The sequence below is a fragment of the Leptosomus discolor genome, chromosome 5, assembly GCF_034619465.1.
Source record: "Leptosomus discolor isolate bLepDis1 chromosome 5, bLepDis1.hap2, whole genome shotgun sequence".
NCBI classification, from domain to species: Eukaryota; Metazoa; Chordata; class Aves; order Leptosomiformes; family Leptosomidae; genus Leptosomus; species Leptosomus discolor.
In genome coordinates, this window is record NC_141395.1 from 64,826,785 (window position 1) to 64,851,515 (window position 24,731).

Consider the following 24,731-nt stretch of genomic DNA (forward strand, 5'->3'; position numbering starts at 1 on the left):
CTTCCTGTTTTCCCCAGCTTATATCGCTGAGCAGACGTCATGCACTATGGAATATCCCTTTGGTCAGTATGGGTCAGCTGTCCTGGCTATATCCCCTCCCAAGTTTTTACCCACCCCCAGCCTACTGGGAAAATGTTGGGGAAACAGCCTTGATGCTGTGTGAGCCCTGCTCAGCAGCAGTCAAAACACTGGTGTGTTATCAGGCTGCCACTGCACAGCACCATGAGGGCTGCACCTCAGGCAGACCCATTACAATATCCACCCCTTATACCATACCATTAGTGGCATGCTCAGGTACCACATAATTTAATGCACATCCTTCTTACCAATACTTACAACTGAAGCTACATACTTAAACCATCTTTATCCCCAACATAGAGATTTATACATTCTCATTAACTACTATCCCTCATCCTTTAGCAGACAGATAGTCTTTTTTTCCCCAGGTCTACAACTTGGGTCACATCTGTCAACATGAGCATCCAGGACAGGAGAAGCAGTATGTTTGATTGTTGGGCATCAGCGCCAGCTTGGTTTTGGTCATCACTGCACTCTTCTGGTTCCTTGCAAAACTCTCTCTTTGTCACTCCAGGTCACTCCTGCTACATTATTACTTTCCTATAACATACAAATTACTTTCCGGCAAAGGTTAAGTCTACTTGGGGCACGCATTGGGTCTCCCCATCCTTCCGCATTATCCACCAAGTACACCCAGGGCCCTGAGCAATGACCACAAATGTGTTTGCCTTTTCCCATGGGAAGAGCAACCCACACTGCCTTTCCCAGCCACTTTCTTGTATGCACTACAGGGACCTTATCTCCTCCCACAGTATGCAGAGGTTTTGTTTGGGCAGAACCAGGACAGTTAGCAGATCCTCAGGTGTTAACTAGCCAAGCGGCTTCTGCTAAATTTGTGTCCCAGTGCTTCCATGCCCCATGGCCCAATGCTTTCAACATAGTCTTTAACAGTCCATTATATTGTTTAATCTTTCCAGAAGCTTATGGGTGATAGAGGATGTGATACACCCACTCAATGCCGCGTTTCTTTGCCCAGGAGTTTATTGGGTTATTTCGGAAATGTGTCCTGTTGTCTGATTCAATTCTTTCTGGGGTGCCGTGTCACCACAAAATTTGCCTTTCGAGGCCTAAGATGGTGTTTCAGGCAGTGGCATGGTTTACAGGGTATGTTTCTAGCCAACCAATAGTTGCTTCCACCATGATGAGTATGTAGCACTTGCATTGATGTGTTCATAGCAGTGGTCCAATATAGTCAATTTGCCAGGCCTCACCATATCGAAAACCCAGCCACCACCCTCTGTTCCAGGGAGATTTTGCTCGTGTGGCTCGCTTGATTGCAGCACATGTTTCATATTCATGAGTAACCTGCGTAATGACCTCCATGGTCAGGTCCACCCCTCAATCATGAGCCCATCTGTATGTTGCATCTCTTCCTAGATGTCCGGATGTTTCATGTGCCCATAGAGCTACAAATAGCTCACCCTTACACTCCTCACCCAGGTCCACCTGAGCTACTTCAATTTTGACAGCCTTGTCTACCTGTTCATAGTTTTGAAGTTCTTCTGTGGCACGGCTTTTGGGCATGTGAGCATCTACATGACCTACCTTTAGAGTCATGTTTTCTACCTGGGCAGCAATATCCTGCCACAGTGCAGCAGCCCAGACTACTTCACCCCTGTGCTGCCAATTAGTCTTCTTCCACTGCTGTAGCCAACCCCATAGGGCATTAGCCACCATCCAGGAATCAGTATAGAGATAGAGTGCTGGCCACTTTTCTCTCTCCGCAATCTCCAGGGCTAGTTGGATAGCTTTTACTTTTGTAAACTGACCTGACTCACCTTCTCCTTTAGCAGCCTCAATGACTTGTCGTGTGGGATTCCACACAGCAGCTTTCCACTTCCGATGGTTTCCTACCACACGACAGGATCCATCCGTAAATGAAGCATAACGCCTTTCATCTTCTGATAACTCATTATATGGTGGTGCCTCTTGAGCACAAGCCATCTCCTCAGGCAATGCTCAAAAATGTCTGCCTTCTGGCCAGTCCATGATTTCTTCCAGGATTCCTGGACAGTTGGGTTTTCCCAGTTGAGCTTGTTGGGTGACCAATGCTACCCACTTACTCCATGTAGCGCTGGTTGCATGATGCGTAGAAGGCATGTCTCCTTTGAACATCCAGTGTAACACAGGCAATCATGGTGCCAAGAGGAGAGATGCTTCTGTACCAACTTCTGAAGCAGCTCGAACCCCCTCATATGCTGCTAGTATCTCCTTTTCAATCTGGGTGTAGTGGGCTTCTGATCCTTGATATCCTTGGCTCCAAAACCCTAATGGTTGACCTCATGTTTCTCCTGATGTTTTCTGCCAGAGGCTCCAGGTGAGACCATGCTCCCCAGCTGCAGTGTAGAGTACATTTTGCACAGTTGGTCCTGTCCGGACAGGCCCAAGAGCTACTGCACGAGCTATTTCCTGTTTGATATGCTCAAAGGCTTGCTGTTGCTCAAAGCCCCACTCAAAACACTTCTTCTTTTTTGTTACTCGATAGAGAGGACTCACAAGCTGACTATAACCTGGAATATGCATTCCCCAGAACCCCACAATGCCTAGGAAAGCTTGTGTTTCCTTTTTGTTAGCTGGTGGAGACATAGTTGTTATCTTGTTGACCACATCCATAGGCACATGATGGCGTCCATCCTGCCATTTTATTCCTAAGAAATGAATCTCCTGTGCAGGTCCCTTAACTTTGTTTTTCTTTATGGAGAAGCTAGCTTTCAGAAGAATTTGAATTACTTTTTTTCCGTTCTCAAACACTTCTCCTGCCTTATTGACTCACACGATGATGTCATCAATGTATTGTAAATGTTCAGGGGCTTCACTCTTTTCCAGTGCAGTTTGTATTAGTCCATGGCAAATGGTAGGGCTGTGCTTCCACCCCTGGGGCAGTCGATTCAGGTATATTGGATACCCCTCCATGTGAAAGTAAACTGTGGCCTGCACTCTGCTGCCAAAGGAATTGAGAAAAATGCATTGACAATATCAGTCGTAGCATACCACTTTGCTGCCTTCAACTCCCGTTCATATTGGAGCTCTAGCATATCTGGTACAGCAGCATTCAATGGTGGTGTCACTTTGTTCAGGCCACGATAGTCTACTGTTAACCTCTACCCTCCGTCAGACTTTTGCACTGGCCATATGGGGCTACTAAAAGGCGAATGAGTCTTGCTGATGACTCCTTGTCTCTCCAGTTGATGAATCAACCCACGGATGGGAGCCAAGGAGTCTCAGTTGGTGTAATATTGCTGTCAGTGCAGCGTCCTGGTAGCAATTGACACCTGCTGTTCTTCAACTTGCAGCAATCCCACAATGAATGGATCCTCCGAGAGGCCAGGCCGGGTAGATAGATGTTTGATCTTCTCTGTGTTCACAGCGGCTACACCAAAAGCCCATCAATATCCCTTTGGGTCCTTGAAACACCCTCTCTTGAGGTAGTCTATGCCAAGGATACAAGGAGCCTCTGGGCCAGACACAATGGGGTGTTTTTCCCATTTGTCCCCTGTTAGGCTCACCTCAGCCTCCAATACAGATAATTCTTGGCATCGCCCTGTCACTCCTGAGATCCAGATGGATTCTGTGCCCCTGTACCCTGATGGCACCAGCGTACACTGTGCAGCAGTATCTACAAAAGCTTTATACTTCTGTGGGTCTGATGTGCCAGGCTGTTGGACCCACACAGTCCAATATACTCAGTCATCCCTTTCCTTCTCCTGGCCGAAGGCAGGGACCCTCTATTCCTGTTCCCCATCAGAATATTCGCTGTCTGACCTTTGCAGTGCCAGACCAGAAGTTCCCTCATCACCTCATCAGAATCAAGGGAGGTGATCTCAGTTCTTTTATGTCTGGGAGATCATTGCTTGCCTTCTTGTGTCTTTGCAGAAAATACACTGACAGCCTTCTTGGTGGACCCCTTCTTAACAACTGTCTTCCCTCTCAGCTCACGTACATGGGCTTCCAGCTTGGAGGTGGGTTCACCATCCCACTTCCTCATGTCCTCCCCCTGGTCACACAGGAAAAAATAGAGTTCACTACGTGGCATACGTCTGGGGCTTCCTTTCCCTCTGACTGGCGCAGGAGAGGACTGTCTTCTTGGGGCACCCCTGACAGCTAAGGTACTGTCCCATAAGAATGAGGTACACAGATTTTCTTCAAAGTTTCAGAGCCAAGCAGATACTCTTTCCACAGTTAGTGTATCCATATCTGGGTAATACATTGAAGCCAAGTTGCTAGAATATGACACAGGGACACTTTGAACCACCTTACTCCACATGGCCCATGTGCACAGGACATACTCTGGATCTTTGGGGACCTCATCTTTGTTCAGATCGCTGTAGATGATTTCCAGCACTGCTAGTTCTCTGAGGTACTGGATGCCTTCATCTGCAGTAGTCCACTTTCCTGGTGAGTTTGCAAGATCTTCCTTGAATGGATATCTTGCCTTTACACCTGAGAGCAGCCGTCTCCAGAGACTGCAAATTGCTGTGTCTTTTCCAATTCCTCTCTCAATTCCCCGGTCTCTAGCAAGGGATCCCAGCTGTTGGGCTTCCCTACTTTCCAGCTGCTGACTGTCGACCCTGTTGTCCCAGTGTCGGAGCATCCAGGCAGCAATACACTCACCCGGCTGGTGGCTGTAATCTTTCTGCTTGTCTCGAAGTTCTGATGAGGTTAAGGACCGAGTAGTTTCTGCTTGCTGTTTGATTTCTCTTACTTCTTCCTCCAGTTTCTTTGTTGAATGACCGGCTTCTTGGTCAGATACTTATTCCTCCCTTGTTAATCGAGGATATGGACCCGTTGATTTTCTTATCCACTGTTTCTTCTTCACTACTGGGGCAATTACTGTAATTGTTGTTGTTTGGGTTCCTGTCTCAGCCATGGTGAACTCAGATGCAGTTTGGATCCCTGCCTCAGCCACAGTCCTCTGAAAGTATTGAACTGTGACTCCATAGGCACAGGCCAGGCCCCAGTACAGAGCTAGAAGCTGCTGGTTTTCATTGGGGTAGGTAAGGCATCTTTCTATCAGGTGGTGCGTTAGTTTGCCAGGATCGCTCGCCTGTTCAGGTGTGAAGTCCCAGGTTATGGGAGGTGATAACCATTCTAAGAAACTGCCCAAATCCTTCCACACACCCTGCCACCCAGGGACTGGCTGCCTCAGGGCACTTTTCAGTGTTGCCTGACTCAAAAGCTGTCATCTCTTACACCAGGATGATGCCAGATTCCACAAAACCCATACCATGCCAAAAGTATTAATGACTAGCATAAAACAACTCACATAAGGGTGAACGAGGACCTTGGGAGCCTGTATAACAAAATCGTCCACATCAGTTTCAGGTAGGGAGAGGGAGATGGATTCTCTCATCTTCTCCTCAACACAACAAGGCCATCAATACCAGGGCAGAGCACATACCTACTGTTTGTGCTAGCATGTTCCCAAGCTCCTTCATCCTCCCCACAAAATAGCTTCCCCAGCACAATAAAGCCATCAATGTCAGACCAAACCACATAGCTACTGTTTGTACTAGCATGTTCCCAAGTAGAGCAAAATAAAGAGATAAGCAGTTCAGCTAACAAACTCCGTGACCTATACAGGAGTTTGCCACTTAATAGCTACTACAGCTACAGCACACTTAATACAAAAACTGCCATTATCGTGCCCCACATTGGATGCCAAAAAGACTGTGGTGGTTTGGCCATGGCCAGATGCCAGGTGCCCACCAAAGCCACTCTATCACTCTCAACCATTCAGCTGGACAGGGGAGAGAAAATATAGCAACAGGCACGTGGGTCAGATAAAGACAGTTTAATGAAGCAAATAGCCGCGCACGGAAGCAAAAGCAAAACAAAAGATCTTATTCTCTACTTCCCATCAGCAGGCGATGTCCAGCCACTTTCTGGGAAGTAGAGCTCTGGTATGCATAGCGGTTGCTCCAGATGACAAACGTGAAACCAATGCCCTCCCCTCTTCCTGTTTTCCCCAGCTTACATCGCTGAGCAGACGTCATGTGGTGTGGAATATCCCTTTGGTCAGTATGGGTCAGCTGTCCTGGCTATAGCCCCTCCCAAATTTTTACCCACCCCCAGCCTACTGAGGAAATGTTGGGGAAACAGCCTTGATGCTGTGTGAGCCCTGCTCAGCAGCAGTCAAAACACTGGTTTGTTATCTAGCTGCCACTGCACAGCACAATGAGGGCTGCATCTCATCTCTTATTAAAAAGAAGGTGAATAAGCTTTAGATAAACAATCCTTCCATCAAGCCAATAATCCAAGATATATTTCTCACCAAAACCAGAAAGTCACATCTTCAGGATATCAACATAATTATCTATATGTCCTTTCATTTATTTTTAAACAGAGCTCTTCCTGTACTTAGAATAAAACACTAGCCAATAAGTATACTATTTTCTGTTCAGACTTTGCGGATTCCTCTTCTATTTTGGAAAAATATAAAAAAATTAAAAAAAATAAAAGAAAAAGAAAAGAAAGAAAGTCTGTAATGAAACAGGTCTTAAAGCTATTGAGGTACTCCACAAATGAGAGAATGAACCGATTATGTTCTAGAAATTCCTTGCTTTTACAAAGGACTTTCCACCTAACCTTTGAAGTGGCTTTGCAAAATGCTATAATGTCATCATCAATATTGTTATCTCCATTTTACAGCCAGAGAAACTCACGCACAGAGAGGGAAAACAACTTCAATCACCTAGCAGTGCATCAGCTAAAAGAAAATTGTAAGAAAAAACCTGCAAGTTCAGAGCTCTGACTTTTACATCTAAAATCAGATCAGCATTGCCTGCCAAATGGCTGCACACAGCCTTTTGGAATGCACAGTTTATTCAATTAGAAACTTTTGCTTTGAGTTTTCTTTAAAAAGACATATTTTTCTTGTTTCAAGTAGAAAAAAATTTGACAATTTGAAATTCCTTATAAAATAAGTAGTCTGGAGCATTTTATATGGTGCTCTGTGCTGAAATAGTACTTCATTATATTTTTTTTAGTGTTAAGTGGTTTTTTTCCAGCTGTCCTATGAAACTCTGTGTAGTAGTTAGATGAATATGATAATTTTAACAAATACAAGTGATACATTCAGAACTAATAAAATTAAATAAACCCAAAATATTTCACCTTCTAAATAAAATATTTTTACTCTGTTCCACTTCAAGTTGTGTCAACATATTCTCATTAGACATATCAGTTTCTTTAACACTATTTCTGAAAACAAACTTATTACATTAAGTGTTTGGACTATCACCAGTAATAGAGTGAATGTACTTACAATCTTTCTAAACTTCTGTTCTTTGCATCCCTGTCAGTGTATATGCTTGTCCACAACAGCATTTGCCCATCTGAAGTTCAAACCACTTCTCAAGTGTTATTTTGTGGCTTAGTGTTTTTTTCAAGATTTGGAATAGTATTGTGGTAGCAGTTTGCAAGAACACAGCTAGCTAAAGTAGTAATGCAAATTAACAATAAATTCAAGAAAGTAATGGCAAGTCACTGGAGACCAAATTTTTGTTCTTTTTTTCTTTGTCTTTATACATTGCCTAGACCCAAATTTGAGCTCAGTCCTGTCTTGGAGCTAATAAGCTGGTCAGCTTAGTCAGTGAAAAGTACTGGGTTTTTAGATGCAGAAGCCTAGATTTAATTTCTGCTTATGACAATCAACCCAGGGAAACCACACGTTTCATTTGATAGCAATCCCTCCTCTAACATATATTTATGTTATTTTAATTTAAAGCATGTTTCCCTTTAAAACGCAATAGTGCCTTACTCACTGAATGCATTCTTAGCTCCCTCAAAGGGAAAGATCTCTCTTTCATTTTGTGACTCGAGGTAAACTGAGGAGTTAAGCTTCTGTACAACCCCCCCCTTCCCCAATTTCTCTAACACTTGCATTTGAGGGCTGGGGAGGTAGGGTTGGGGAGGGAGTGCAGTTGCAGACAGTGAAAGGTGTTGATCAGCTTAGTCTAAACTCAATTAATTCATTCCTTCAAAGGTAAAACTCGGGATATCTTATTCGGACTTTTTTAACTCCTGTGCAGCACTGACCAAAATATCAATCTTAGGGTAATATTTCTGTTGGGCTCAACAACCATTCTTAAAATACTGTGGCAAACAGAATAGCATTTTCTGTCTGTGCTTTAGATTACAGATGAGAAGGAAGCCTAAAGCTTAAAAACTCAACATGGAAAACATTAATCAGTGCTAAATGTCAGGGGTTCTTTTGCCTACTTAAAGGCTTGGAAGGCAGTTTTTTCCAGTTCATCCTGTACTCAGTACTCATTTTTCTCATTATTTCATTAGTGTGTAGACTATTCCTAAATCAGGAAGTACTTCTGATTTCCATGCATTCTTATAGCCTTACCTCAAAATTGTGCTACAGGTGGATGGGCAAGTGACCTTCATAACAATGAAAAAAATTGCTTCCATTCTCAGGGTAAACCAAATTTCTTCTGAGGGTCAGCCCTAAGGAATGTGCCTAGCTCCATCATTAATAATTTCCATATTTTCAGTTGATTCAGTGTTGTTAGAGACAATGATCGAGGTGAATTTAGAGTCAACTGTATTCACAATAAGGCAAGTAATTTAGAAATTATTTTTTAAGTGAAAAAACCTTAACTCCTTAAATAAATGACTAATAAGCTCACGTAGGTATTATTTTGTGAGGAAGACTTTTGAAAAAAATAACAGTTTAGTTATTCTATTAAAGTCGCGTTCTTTCCATATTTTCCCAACTGTGCTAGATAAAAACAGAATATGTTTAAGAACCCCTTCCAAATTTCTGAAACTGTGCTAGTACCCTTTCTCCCTCAGGGACTAATATAAATGACAAAACGTTTGACTGGCACCACAGGCTATTAAAGCTCCTTTAAATATTTGCTTTAGAATGTTTTTATATTGCAGAAACACACTAGCTGATCTTACTAATTTCAGTTGGAGAACATATAAAATCTAACTTCTTTAACCTTAAGAAATTTACTCAAAATCCTAGATCAAAGGAATTTGGATGATCATGTTGAAAAAAAAAAATAAGATCAGTGCTATGAGGTTGCAAAAGGATACAGTGAATGAATAAGGAAGTTCTTCTATTAGTATTAGTTAGTAATTTATTATAGAATCAGAGAATCATAGAACAGCTTCAGTTGGAAACGACCTTCAAGATCACCAAGTCCAACCTTTGTCCTAGCTCTACCAATACCACTAAACCATGTCCCTAAGTACAACATCTACTCATCTCTTAAACACCTCCAGGGATGGTGACTCCACCATCGCCCTGGGCAGGTCCAATGTCTGACACCACTTTCAGTAAAGAAATGCTTCCTAATATCCAGCCTGAACCTCCCCTGGTGCAGCTTAAGGCCATTTCCCCTTGTTCTATCGGTTGTTACTAGGGAGAACAGACTAAACCCCACCTCTCTACAACCTCCTTTCAAGTAGTTGTAGAGAGTAATAAGGTCTCCCATCAGCCTTCTCTTCTCCATTAGTTAGTATTAGTTTTAGGTTTTGTATTAATACCTCTTTTTTTGGTGTCCTGCCCTCACCTCTGCCCCACAGAATTGCCAGTCATTTCTGCATGAGCCTGTAAATGTGCCACTCCAATGAACAATGGTTTCATAGTAGTTGGTATGTAAAATTGAAGTATTCTGTGTAGTCCTCTGACAGGTTCAAGCCAGTAATACTATCCCTAATACAAAGTATGCAAAACATAATCAGAAACACTACTTATGATGTCTCTTGATTTTTTCTTTTCATTTTTTTTTAAATATGTATTGTCAATTAAGAAATTATAGCACTTATTCAGGAAATGGACCATATCAGTGTAATGCTTGTTCCAGACAAAGGGGTGGGAAATCCAAAAATGTCACTTCAGTTCATCATCCTCAACACAAGATGACATATACAGAGAGGCAGTTTCAATACAAATATGCATCTCTATGTATGTGCACTTTCTATCATTCATATTAGTAATGTGCCATTCTGTGAAAGGATCAAAGTATTCATCAAGCCAGAAGGAAAACGAAAAGTGCTCTGGCCTGCAAAGGTTAGAGTGTAGGCAGGAGATTCAAAAATCAAACCTCAGCTTTCCAACTCTCTTCCAAGATCATTTATGCTTTTTTGACACCCAAGTTCCCCCATGAATCTGGATTTTAGTGCTACACACAGACTCTTGCAGTTCTGAAGATCCATGCTAATCATTTGTCCAAGCAGAGCATCCTTCTTGGTTTGTGTTAATAGGGGAAAGACTCATTTTTATACCAATGAATTGTTCTCATTTATTTATCATTTGATGACCAAATAATTCCAATATCAAATTGGTATTTGTGATGTGAAATTCTGACAGTCAGTAAGATCTGTAGAAATTTTGATACCGGTGAAACCTTTAATTGAATCCAAAGAAGCAGCCTGCTTGTATCGCTTATTGGCCAGTCAGCTGCTTAGCTGTTTTTCCAGCTTCTTAGCCTCGTGCTGCTTTGCTGGATGGGCCACCTAACTGCCTGGATATTCAGCTGTTGGGCTTGGTGGGCCTTTTAGCTCTCTTTTTCTGATTTTCCACCCAGTCAGTATCAAAATATTTTCTTCCAAACCATGGGCAATTTCATAAAGTTATATACAATACTGACATCAAGAATTTAATGCAAAAAATCCCCCAAAACAGATTAATCTTCTTTTCTGGTTAGCTTTACTATATGCTGCATTGTTCTATCTAGCTATTAAATTGCATTTGCATATTGCTCTGTACTGATTAAAGTGAGAACTGCACTATAACATGTATTCAGCATAAGAGGCAGAAGCCTACACTTTTGACTAGAAAACATGAAATTGTTATGCATTATCACTACGAATTTCAGCATGAAACACACTTTCTAACAGCCATAAAGTGACTTAAGTTGTTACAAATATCTTGTAACAAATGTAAGAAGTATACTTTAGTTTGATGGTGGTTTTTGGAAGGTAGAGGTTTAATTAGCTACCCTTTTTCGTAGAGCTATTTCTCTGTATAATACATTTTTCTTAATGATGCAAGACAAAGTAGCTCTTTTATTTAAATTCTCACCCTGTGACTGTTTAGCAATATAGAAGGAACAACCTTTCACTGCTTACATATTTGAGAATAAACTTATTACTGCAAGGGGTCTACTGAACAATTGAAAAAAAAGTAAGGCTGTAACATTTCCTAGCATCTATTTTAACCGGTATATATTCTACCTATAATAGGGCTTCTTTTTAATAATCACAAAAAGATGTGAAAAAGAAACTGCAAGTTTATTGTCTAAGGCATCAGAAAACTTCACCCTAGCCATTTAAATATGCTTACGGTGAAAGATTACTTTTATTTTTAAAATAGCTAATATCTAGCTAAGTTTACCTATCAAATTAATTATTCCTTAGCACATCTATCCTTGACAGCTATAGGTTACACTTAAGATGATTCTAACTAAACACATGCTGATATCATCTGAGTTCTAACTAAATACATAGTTTCTGAAATCTGATCTTTACAGTTCCTGATTTCTACAGGATTGTTCTGAGAAAGCAGATTTGCAAGATGACAGAATTTATAATGGCAACTGGCAGAAAATGATTGCTTATTCTGCTCATATAACTCCCCCTTTTCTCACATCAATTTATCTTTTCAGCACATTATAAAGCTGTTCACCATTACCATAATGCACTGGCAGCCCAACCTACTTCTGTGCCAGCTACTATTCCAACCATAGCTACGCTGCATCATCTACAATATTTTCCTAAAATTCAAAGAGAAAAACCATATCTACCATAAAAGAAATTCATCTGTCTCATCTTTCTCTAGAATTTAAAAGATGTAGCTCCCCCGCAAACTGCACAGAATCCTGCATAGCAAATTTAAGCCAACAGAGAGTAGGCTTCCCTTCTGCAGTTGTCTTTCATAAGCTCTTAGAAATGTTCATGGAGAATCTTCAGATCATTGGTTGTGAACCAGAGACTTAAAGTATCTTACTCCTATGTGTAGTCAACAACATTTAATTAGATAGTCTGTTATCTAACGTCAAATGTATTAAAAAAAAAAAAAAAAGTGCTTACTGAAATAATGCACCTTTGTGGCTAATCAAGGAATTGGTAAAAGTGTAAGGCTATGCATACAGATGTGTCAGTGAAGTTCCTGTCTTCGCAATTTATTTGGTTTGAGACTGTGGGTAAATCACAGTTTACACAAGAAATAAAGCAGTAACATTTTTGGAAATCAAAATTTTACTTTTCTGGCACTTCATTACAACATAGTGCTTCCATCTCCTTTTTTTCTGCACTATTCAGGAGATAATTTTCAAAAATTACTCCGCTTTAGGCTAATTCTGGTCCAGTGAAGTCAATTACTATTTTATTCTCCCTCAAAAATCTAACACATAATTCCCACCTTATGTTACACAGTGGTTGGTTTGTTTGGGTTTTTTAATTGCATAGTGCAAGTCTTCCATTTCTGCCAGAGACAAACTGACATATAAAACACTATACGCTTACTTTAGCATTTGAAATGCACACTGCCAGCTAGCTATAATCTTGATAAGTAGTTTAAAAATCTCTGTCTTGTTCATGTACCAAACTAGCATTATTTACTAAAATCTTCTAAAACTATATTTCTTACAATAAGAAATTAGAACAGGAAGAACTGTCTTTTTCTTTAAAGCCAGGTGACAAATAAATGAGGATGAGTAGAAGACACAAACAATGACATAAAAATCCTTGATTTTGTATGAATTTCACAGATATGGTATTCCTAATTTTTACAGAAATGGTGGCCAAACTATTTAACAACTACTTTCATTCACACTGCTGCTTTCTTTTTCATCCGTTGCTTATGTACAATGATTATCTTTGTCATCTTGTTAAGTGGCTCAGAAGCTTGTTCTGAATTAGTCAGATAAAATACAATGTACAATATACAAACAACAGAAGTAATTTAGATATGATAAAAGAGTATGAAGAGAGACAAAAAAATGTCTGGATTGCAAAAGTCCAGTCAAAGCTCAAAATCAGATCAGCGAACAAATGTGTAAATACTTCAAGAAAGGATATAGACAGAACAAAATACACATATAAGGGGTAGGAGGTAAAAAAAAAGAGTGAAATAGGCACTCCTCACTCCATTTAAGTGCAGAATTCTATTTTATTACTTTTGAATCTGTATGGAATGGTAGCAGAACTTAAACTTTGTGTGTTATTTGTTTGCAGCAGAAATCAGTGACACAGAATTAGATACTCTTTTGGTAAAAGTGATTTATTTGCAAAACATGCATTTTAATTTTGAAGAAAGATTATTATCAAGTAACAAGCATGCATGCCCCGCTAATACAAGCCTTAGTTCAGGTATTAAATGTGTCCAAAAATATTCCAAATAAAGAAACTTTTTCATGAAGCATATAGTTCCTACATTTCCTCACAAGCCAGGAGATTCACAGAAATGTAATTGATCAGAAAAGGAATTTGAGGTCAATACTCCATCTATAAGCACTGCTGAAACACATTCTAATACTTCCAAACCCTTAGACTAACACAGACTTACATCTTGGCATGACTAGGTGCATATGTAGATCTCATTACGCTTATGTATGCACTGCGAAATCTTAAGTGTTTGTTTTGGTCCTAACTGCAGCTGTGTGAAATCTTACTCACTGGTGGCATTTGCTTGTTGAAATAAAACTGATACATAAAAAGCTTTGATTAAAAAAACCGGCCAAGTATCACATATTTTCATAAAGCTTATTGTGCATTATCCATGTACATGTACATGCTAGTGGGACTTAATACTTACATAGCACAATACAAACATTACAAAAGACAGTAGTCTTCTGCCCCCTTGAAAGGAGAGGAAAGACCTACCCAAAAGAACAGCACCTGACCAGTGACTTATCTGGTTTGGCTAAATTTTGGTTAAATCAGGGAGCAGGTGTACTAAACACAAATGTGAAGTATCAACCACTTACAGCTTATTGTGTCTCCTATACTCATATACAGCATATAATAATTAGGAAAGATTTCTAACATCCTTTCCTTTGGTCTCCACGATTGCCTTGATCCCATAAAACAACAATTCTTGTAACAAGCTTCATAATTAACATCTTTTGTAAAAAGATCGACCCCACAATTTAGATTTAAGGACACTTACTTGTGGATACAAGACTAAAAGTGAAGTCTCTGCTTTAATAAATCCAGATCTGTTTAGAAAGAATGATATTATCACTAAAGAAGTAAAGCTGAAACTAACTGAATATTTAACACATCGCTTGATTTGAAGAATCCCGAAGGATTTAATGATGAAGTTAACATATCCCTCTTGTTCCATCAACCCAGTTAGTAAGATGTTTACATCGAGGTTTAGACACTAACCTAACCATTAGCCTTTTGGTCAAGCTCTAAATAAGTTTTTTGTATGAATAGACCTATCAATACCTTTTATATCTCCAACTCCGGTGATGAGTTTAATGGGTCTTAATGGCAGTCATTATAAATGTGAATGTCAATTGCATGACAACTTTGAGTACTGCCCTTTTTTTTCCTGGAAAAGTTATATCCAAATTATATTAAATCATTTCAGAGCAAGGACACTATGACATATATTGTCAAACAGCCAAAAAAAAATAATCTTATATCTCTTACAAAATCTATTTCTGTCTAAACAGAGAACTCAAGATTTTAATTTTGAGGAAGGCATTAAATAAATATTATAAGCTAATAGATATTTTCAGTTATCTTTGGATAACAAGATAGGTCAACAAGATCGCCTGTAAGTTGTTCTTTTATGGAAGTATTTCCAACAAAAATATTCAAGTAACATAAAAAGTAAGTATGCTTAGAGCTGTGGATTTCCTAGCATTTTAGTTGCAGCTTGCATTTATGCAGCTTTAACATATATAATATTGGTATAAAAATATATAATATCGGTATATCTGTACTACAGAAAAAGACTTAATGAGATGTCTCTGTGACAGAAGCTATAGAACTTTTATGTAAATGGAACTTTTTGTTTAATTGTATGTGTGGTGTAGGTGGGTATCAAGGCTGCTCTTGCATGTGCATCCAGCACACTTGAGTCATAAATTCCCTGGATGATGCAGGAATTGACCATCTAGTGAGATAACAGACTGGCTTGAGAAAATAGAATAATTTGAAAGGTAATTACAGTATCAAAATATGCAAAGTTTCCCAGTTGAGTCTTCAAATGACGAAAACAAGAAACAACACAGTAAAAGAAAGATTAACTTGGAAATATAGCAAGCATATATTAAAGAAAAAGAAGAAGGAATTGAATTAATTTTCCGCGTTGCCATAATTCAATGTCCAGTCATAAGGAATGACAGAATACACCTTTCAGAGGAGAAAGCAAACAGTACTCATTCACTCTTGAAGGAGGAAAGAAGACAAAGACTTCTCTCCCTAAAGCCAGCTCTTTCTCAAAGTTAAATATGCAGCAGAAAAGTAAAGGAAAAGTGTTCAAAAGAAAAATGTCTAAAATACAACATTCTATTAGAAGATTGAGGGTAATATATCACTCAAGTTTTAAGTGGTTACGAAGGCACAAGTCAGTGAAAGACTTAGTTCCTAAGGTCAGTTCCTGTAAAATTGTCTGTAGTAGGACTAAGCATTTTATTTAACTGAGAAGCATGATATTGACAAGCTTGAAACTAAGCCTCGATTATTTTTTCTATATCTCGGAACTGCAGCCAAATGACTGTCAAAATGCTATTTTTATATTTTTAGAACACTAAATTACCACTCTTCAAATTTAACCTAATGAGCTATTTAGAACTAACCTAAGGTAGATAGAAACTCCACTGCAATCACTTATTTCTGATTTATAAAGCAAATAAATGAAAACTGAAGTAAGCCAATGTTTGGGAAAAAGGGGAAAAAAAGTTCTAGATTGTCACCTTGAAAAAAATACTTGTTCTGTAAAGTACTTTAACAATCTATTGATTAATTTTAGAATTATTCAGCAGAGGGATAAAAATAATTCACCCTATGACTCTTTTTGTCAAGTTCATTATGATTTCTTGAGGATTGAAAAAAAAAGTCTTTGTTTTAAAAATGTCAATGTTGAAATATATGAAAGCCCTGTCATGCCAATGTTGGAAAAAGTTCAATTTGAAGTAAAGTTACTGTCATATAAAGCAAGCCTACGAGAAACCACTGTATGATCATTAAGGACTGAATAAAGGTCCAACAGATGATTAATGAAAATCTGTAGTACTGTGGATATGAAATGTTGAAAAGTGCCAAGATTAAGAAATAATTTTTAACTTCAGAAATAGATAGCAGCTTATAAAGCCAGATGTTCATATGTCAAAGATATTCTGATTAATCTGTTGACTTGACAGAATAATAAAGTGTGATGAAAGGTAAAAGGGGACTTCCAAACACACATACTCTGAAATGTTAATCTATGATACAAGTAATGTGCTGTTTGTGACACAAGTAATAAACATAACACTGATGGACAGTGTTGCTGTCCCAATTGCCTGAAGGGCTAGTATCATAAGCTGCTGATTTTCAAATAGATGTCAGGGACTTGGAAGGTGTCATCATTTATAAATGTGATGCAAATACCTCATATACAAAAGTGACCTCACACTTACAACTCAATTTTCCTGAACAGATCATAGAATATAAACATAAATATAAAAATATATTAACTTTACCTGGGCTGCCCATGATGGTTAACATACAGCTCTTCCTATCACACAAACTGCGACAAGTTGCATAGCTCCTTGGTGTAACTGATGAGATCAAGCCATGGTCAGGGCAGTCAGCAGGTAGCAGAGGAAGACGAGTTTGAATGTACAACTAAGACGACACAGCCCTAGTTTCAGCAGGCTGTGCAGGTGAGGCCTCCCTCAAAGAGACTCATCCTGGTGGCCCAGAAGCTATGATAAGGTGGACACCAAGAGCTGCCACAGGATTAGTTTTCCTGCACATGATAAAGCAAACCTGTGGGACACTGTCTCTTTCAAGAACCTCAAATCTCTTAGGGCCCTGACAGGTAGAAGGATGAATGTGATTATCTGAGTGTTTTCCTTGGAATTCTGCACATTTCTTCCCTCTACTTTCACAACTACTCTAAATGAAACTGAATTGAATATAACTTGTACTTGACCAATTACTTCTTTGGTTAACAGTCAAATTGAATACCTGGGACCGTTATCTGAGAGAGGCTTACATAATTAATCTGAGAGAGGCTTACACAGTTTACCTCTCTTAAAATGTTGCCAACATCTTACTATTTCATAACCGGCTATTTTCTCAATTTTCTTTTTTTTTTTTTTAATTTTATATAGCAAATTATTATACTTACAAGTCTACTGCCTGAATAGGGGAAGGAAGCTTGTTCTTGAGCCTTTCTGATAAGTGTTAATAGATGAACCAAACAAAAAAACATTGCCCGTGGTGCTACAACTTGATGGTCAATGGACCATATATGAAATAGTATTGTACAGCTTGTTACACACGAAATCTTGTTGGGACAGAAGAGAACATCCTATATATGGAGCCAAAATATACTGTTAGTCCAATTAATGCTTTAACCAACTAATATTCTAAATATCAAAAACTCTCAATAATACTAATAACTTCTTAAATTAAGGAAGTCTTTCTAATATCTGTCCCTTTTCTCTGGTGTTATGCTTACTCTTTCAGTGTCCCTCTGTGTCCTGAGATAAACATTCTTTCCCACATAGAAGGGGAAAATGTTTATTGTGAGTCATCAGTATCCTGAGGTCATCCCTGGCAAGATGTTAATGATAAAATTCCCCTTTCTCAATCTTGAATCATCTTTGGCCTATTTAATGTTTTCTTAACAGAGCCTGCTTTTTTTCTCACTGGTTCCCAGCCTACCCCAGCTTCAATTAACATAGATGGCCAACATGTATTACGTAGCAACTGCCTAGTGTTGTCAGAGCTTTACTAAATGTGATAGTCACATAGGCATTTGACCAGTAGTCAGTTGTCAGAGTTCAAACAAACCAGCTCAGGTCAAGAGACCTCAGAAGAGTCCTAAGACAAACCCACTGTCAGATCAATACAAAGTCTGGCCACTACCCTGTAATAAGGCAAAAGCCATAATTACTGAGCTACCAGTTGATATTAGTATTGCCAGATTCACACTAAAGAAATTTGGAGTCATCAGAAATAGGAAGGAAAGAGAACCTCTCCCTGCAGCTAATTCTCATTTAACTTCTTTCCCTAATCCTTAGGACTTCGTGTAACTACAGTAGTTAAAATGAAAAGCACATATAGGTATGCAATATTCAAACTGGTAAAAGACTCTAATTATATTTTCTGTACAGCAAAAAGGGAAATTGGCATGCAACTCTGACTGGAGATAAAGTTTAAAATATAAGTCAAATTACTCCCACTCTGCAGCAAAATTAGGGACCCCATGGGTCTTATTAGAAAAAGTACTTTTAGAATCTGAAAGTTTTCCTGAGTATCTGCCACTCTAGTTACTCATAGTTAGATATTAAATCCAAATGCAAATCTATCTTAAAAGAGCTGTTCTTAACATTTGAATAAAAATTCAAAATGCTGTCATGTTAGGCCTGAGCCAGTTATGTTATTTCATCTTTTTTAAGGGTGATAATAAGACAGTGCAAGTCCTGAAATGCCTTTAAAGAATAACTTATCAATACAAAGTAAGGATAAAAATTAAGCAGCTCAATTCAAACTACAGATGATCTTTTTGTGAGAGTTCACTCCTTCCTGTTTCCTATTTTCTGCCTCTGAAAATGTATCAAGGTAGATACTGAAATCTGTCAGAAAAGGCTACTCTTATTGCACAATTTAAATATAAATGTTGTCAAGGAATCCATGCAGAGTACTCACAGAGTCATTCACCTCAGTTGGTTTTCACTTTATTTTTTGTAAAATAATGTTTTGCTGGTTACATTTTTGCGCAACAACTTTCTTCTATATCTCAATCAGCTGGTCTCCTAGTTCTACTGAATATATCACATAAGACATTTACATTTTTAAGTTGCTTCTATTTATCTCATGTTCATATTATCGGCTCCCAGTTGTCCCCAACTTACTCCTGCTACTCCCAGACAGAATCTCCCAATTAAACTGCTCTAATCATTAAAACTGAACTATTTTTCTGTTTAATTTTCTATCTCATTTAAACAACACTATGAATTTGCTGTTATTCTGTGTACTCGGTCGTACTTTTCTTTCTTACCCCATTTGTAACATTCATATTCAAATATTCTCTCACTGCAGTTAGGGAAACCTTTCTTGTATCTTTTGTATGGAGGTTTTTTTAAGATTTTATGATAAAATTAAGATGTGGATATCTTACATCTCCATCATTGTTACTCCATAGAGATATAAACAACAGAAAGTCTTCAAAACTAAGGACCAAATCTTTGAAATTATCCATGAGTAATAAGGGATAGGACAGCTCCCATTTAGCCTTATTACAGTTAAAAAGGGAGAAGGTAATTGAACAAGTAGTATCAGTACTCATGCAAAATGCCTCATTTTGAAATAAATTATTCTGACATTTTACAAGATGATTTTAGACTTTAATTCCCAGTTTGATGGTTCATAATATAAAAACCTCCAAAGCTAAAAGTTAAGAAAACACCACGTGTTTGTGTATATATGACTAGGTGATATTTAATAATCTAAATTGTGTTTCGTTGCCAGTGGTGGGGGTGTGGCTGTTTGGGTTTTTTCTTATTTTCCTAGCTTGGCAGCTCCTAAGAAAAAATTCTTAAAATATTTTATTTCTTTCCCACACAGGACTGCAGGAGTGGCTTCTGCAAGAAGAGACATGGGGCTGCCCTGTGCCAGACACAGCTGGTTCCAGTCTCAGATCCACAGTGAACCCACTACAGGATACAGCTGAGCCCATCAGCCAAGCTGGTGTCACCTTTGTGAAAATGTATTTAAGAAAGGTCAAAATGCTGCAGAGGCAGTAAGGAGTAAGGGGGGAAAAAAAAAAAAAAAAGTGAGAAACAATCCTGTGAATACCAAAGCCACAGAAGTAGGAGATGTTCCAGCTATTCCTCTGCAGCCCATGGAGAGGACCATGTCAAAGCAGGCTCTCCTGACAGGAACTGTGGCCCATGGAGGACTGTACTAGGTTTGTGCAGCAATGGTTTGGTAGCAGGGGGCTACAGAGGTGGCTTCTATGAGAAGCTGCTAGAGGCTTCCCCTATGTCCGATAGAGCCAATGCCAGCTGGCTCAAGACAGACCTGCTGCTAGCCAAGGTGAGCCAATCAGTGATGGTGGTAGCACCTCTGTGATAACATATTTAAGAAGAGGAAAAAAACCTGCACAATAACAATAGCAGCAGAGAGAAAGGAGAGAATATGTGAGAGCAAAATTTCTGCAGACGCCAAGGTCAGTGATGAAGGAGGGGGAGGAGGTGCTCTAGGTGCTACAGCCCATGGTGAAGACCACGGTGAGGCAGGCTGTCCCCCTGCAGCCCATGGAGGTTAACAGTTGAGCAGATATCCACCTGCAGCCACTGGAGAACCCACACTGGAACAGGCTCCTGGCAGGACCTGTGACCTCATGGAGAGAGGAGCCAATGCTGCAGTTGGTTTTCTGGCAGGACATGTGACCCTGTGGGGGACCCACGTTGGAGCAGTCTGTTCCTGAAGGATTGCACCCTGTGGAAAGGACTCATGCTTGAGCAGTTTGTGACGAACTGCAACCCGTGGGAAGGACCCATGTTGGAGAAGTTCATGGAGAACTGTCTCTTTTGGAAGGGACAGCGTGGCAGGGGAAGAGTGTGAGGAGGGAGGAGCAGCAGAGACAACATGTGATGAACTAACCTCAACCCCCACTCCCCATCCCCCTGTGCTGCTGGCATAGAGGAGGTAGAGAAAATTAGGAGTGAAGTTGAGCCCAGGAAGAAGGGAGGGGTGGGGGGAAGGTGTTTTAAGATTTATTTTTATTTCTCATTATCCCTAGCTTGTTTAATATCTTTATCAACTACCTGGATGAGAGGATCGAGTGCACCCTCAGAAAGTTTGCAGATGATGCAAAATTAAGTGGGAGTGTCTATCTGCTTGAGGGTAGAGAGGCTCTGCAAAGGGATCTGGACAGGCTGGATCGATGGGCTGAGGTCAATTGTATGAAGTTTAACAAGTCCAAGTGCCGGGTCCTGCAGTGCTACAGATTTGGGGATGGGTGGCTGGAAAGCTGCCCAGCAGAAAAGGACCTGGGGGTGCTGGTTGACAGCCAGCTGAACACGAGCCAGCAGTGTGCCCAGGTGGCCAAGAAGGCCAAAAGCATCCTGGCCTGTATCAGAAATAGTGTGGCCAGCAGGAGTAGGGAAGTGATCACGCCCCTGTACTCCGTAATGGTGAGACCACACCTTGAGTACTGTGTGCAGTTTTGGGCACCACAGTATAGGAAAGACATTGAGGTCATGGAGTGGGTCCAAAGAAGGCAATGAAACTGGTGAGGGGTCTGGAAAGCATTTCTTATGAGGAGCGCCTGAGGGAACTGGGATTGTTTAGCCTAGTGAAGAGGAGGCTGAGAGGAGATCTTGTTCTCTACAACGACCTAAAAGGAAGTTGTAGTGAGGCCGGTGTTGGTCTCTTCTCCCAAGTAACTAATGAGGGGACAAGAGAAAATGGCCTTAAGCTGCACCAGGGGAGGTTTAGGTTGAATATTAGGAAAAAATTTCTTTACTGAAAGTGCGGTTAGGCATTGCAACAGGCTGCCCAGAGAGGTAGTGAAGTCACCATCCCTTGAGGTGTTCAAATGACGTACAGATGTGGCGCTTAGGGACATGGTTTAGTGGTGGGCTTGGTAGTGTTAGTATAATGGTTGGACCTGATGATCTTAAAGGTCAGTTCCAACTAAAATGATTCTATGATTGTATGATTCTACGATTCTACTCTGATTCAACTGACAGTAAATTAAATTAATTTCCCTGAGTTAAGTCTGTTTTGCCCATGACAGTAATTGGTGAGTGATCTCTCCCTGTCCTCATCCTGAACCATGAGCCTTTTGTCATATTTTTCTCTCTCCTGTTCAGAAGAGGAGGGGGAGTGATAGGGTGGCTTGGTGGCATCCATCCAAGGCAACCCACCACACTCATGGACTGACAATAAGGTAATGGAAAGAATATGGCCATCATACCAGGTGACCTAAGCGACTTTCTTAGCTAGGCACTTTTCTTCTTTAAGATAGCTAAATGATGCAGCATAAAAGACTAAAGCAAACCTTAAACACTTAACCAAGGAAGACCTACATGGAAATACAGATATAAGTTTAGTTGTGGTTATGGTAGGCATGCAGTAATTAGTGGAATATTCAGCCTTCCTTTGTTGACCATTTTTTTTACAATATAAGAAATTACTGAAAACTTAAAAGGAATGTTGGTTTATGTCTTCAAAAAATGTCTCACTCAAAAATTGATGTACCAACTTCTCTTAGTGTTTCAAATTTTAAAAAAAGGAATGTAAAAACCGCTGAAGATCTCTTTCTCTAACCCAGAAAAAACATGAGAAAAGATAGCAGATGAAGTCAATGACAAACACATTCAAAGTGTGATTTTTTTTTCCTATTTTTGCAAATGATGGTGAGTAACTATTAGAACAAATTATAAAAAGAAAATATAGTTGTTTTTTTATCACTTAAGTGAAGACTGTAGAAGATTAGCTAGTTTTTTTAAATTAGGACAGAAAAACAAATGAAATACAGAAGTCTGTCATTTTCAGGAGGGGGCACCAAATTGTCCACTAGTTCTTTCTGGCACTAAACCTTGTATCTATAAAAAGAATATTGAATCTTAAAAAATTACAGGAGTTTCTTTTCTCATCCAAAACATTGTCTTTATTACTGCCCCCAGAGACTATTTCTTAAAAGTTCCTGAAATTATCTCTTCTGTTCTTTACTGAGAATCAATGACCTCTTCAGTTCTGTGTAGATTCTGTAGATAACTGTCATATCTAGACATTCAAGGGCAATATCTCTGAGATACTCAATTTAGCGCCAAGCACTTCATTAGATCTGAGTTCTGAACATCACACCTCTGCTTGTACACTCTGAACCACTGGAGAACACACAATGTGGATATCAGATACTGAATGAAAGAGGCTTGCACCGCAGAGCACAACAGTCCTTCCCCTTTGTGCCACATAAGTGGCTGGAGCTAACACACTCCTGTGTTTCAAAGTGAAACAACATACAGAGATATTCATGCACATGGAAGTAAGAATAATTGCCCTGAGCAAGGATTCCCATTGATGTAGCTGTACTGCTTCCAGTTCTAGACTTAGGTTGGTATGATTCTGAGCCTAACCTTGTAGATATACATGAAGTGATGTGTGTGTAAAGCAAGAGTCTGGGCCAAACCCTACTGACTTTCGAGGTAGCATGTTAAAATGGATGCACCAAAATATACTATTGATATACTATTAATTATTGAGTTTATATATGCTAAGATATCCAGAATAACACAGTTAAGTATTTTTTCAGTGTATTTTGTATTTTTTTTAGAAAAATAAATATTATAAAACCAATTTTAAAATGCAACATTTGTGGCAAATCTTACACGAAATGTGACAAGATGGATTTTTGTTTCTTAATTTGAAGTATGTATACAAGTAAAAATTATATTGATGTGAATTCTTCATACACGTGTGTGTAAAATCACAATTTATATAATTATTTTCTTTAAAAAAATAAATGCTGCTCTCGGAGATGAGCATACACTTCAGGGATACCACTGCATGGGTCTGGCTGCTAGCCACTTGTTTCCAGTAAATCAGACTGTGAAACAGTGATCCATGTCTCAGCATTTTAACCTCTCCATGTCTTGGAACCACTGCTCTGAGTTGAACATTTGTAGTTTAATTTGTCCAGTAGAAAACATCACACTTCCTGTTAACAGAGGCCATACTGAAGATTTAAAGAGCAATAAATGTCTAAAACCCACCACAATAGATTATGAACTAAGAAGAATGTATAAGATTCTTCTGAGTACTATAAAATCTCACAGTATATTTTTAATTGTGGACAAGGTGATTAGTAATTGGGAATATTTCAAATTGATTTTACTAGATTAATCTATGTTATTTATCCCTGTCTTCAAAAGTCTTCAATTTCCAGCTGTTAAAAACATACATATCTGAAAAGAATGTTTTTGTCTTAAAATGTAAATGTAACATCTTCATCGTGATATAAGCAAATGTAATTTGTCCTTAATTCTCACATCTTTGCCTTCTCCTCTCCCCAAAAAACTGTGAGCAAAGTAGGCCTGCTAAAGAATGCTGGTTTCTATACAGGACACAAAGAAAATATTTATTAAAACATTCCTTTATAATAAAATTCATGTAAACGTTTAATATATTGACTAATATGTATAAGGGCTTTGATAGAGAGCAAAACCAAAGTTTAGAAGATTTACTGGTATTCTGTGTTGTTAGAATGAAATATCTTACACTCTGGGAAAATCTTGTGCCTCATTTAAAAGGCCAGCTCATTATGTAGGTTTTCCAGAGCAAATTGTAAGTAAACACTCCTTAGAGTAATAATTTTGATTTACTTTACCATACAAATCAATCATTACTGCCAAAATTTCAGTTCCATTTCTCCAAAATAATTTTACCTTTGTGCATGACCTGATATAATGTAAATCATGCAGTAAAAAGCTAACTACATTAGCATTAAA

The 24,731-nt window shown here is 39.1% G+C and overlaps 1 protein-coding gene and 1 pseudogene across 3 annotated transcripts in view; both read right to left on the minus strand.

Annotated features, from left to right (window-relative positions):
* CSMD3 (CUB and Sushi multiple domains 3) overlaps positions 1–24,731 on the minus strand; it is a 697,991-nt gene that overhangs the window by 456,853 nt on the left and 216,407 nt on the right. The gene's annotated exons all lie outside the window — the stretch shown is intronic.
* LOC147415561 (uncharacterized) lies at positions 3,804–11,784 on the minus strand (annotated as a pseudogene).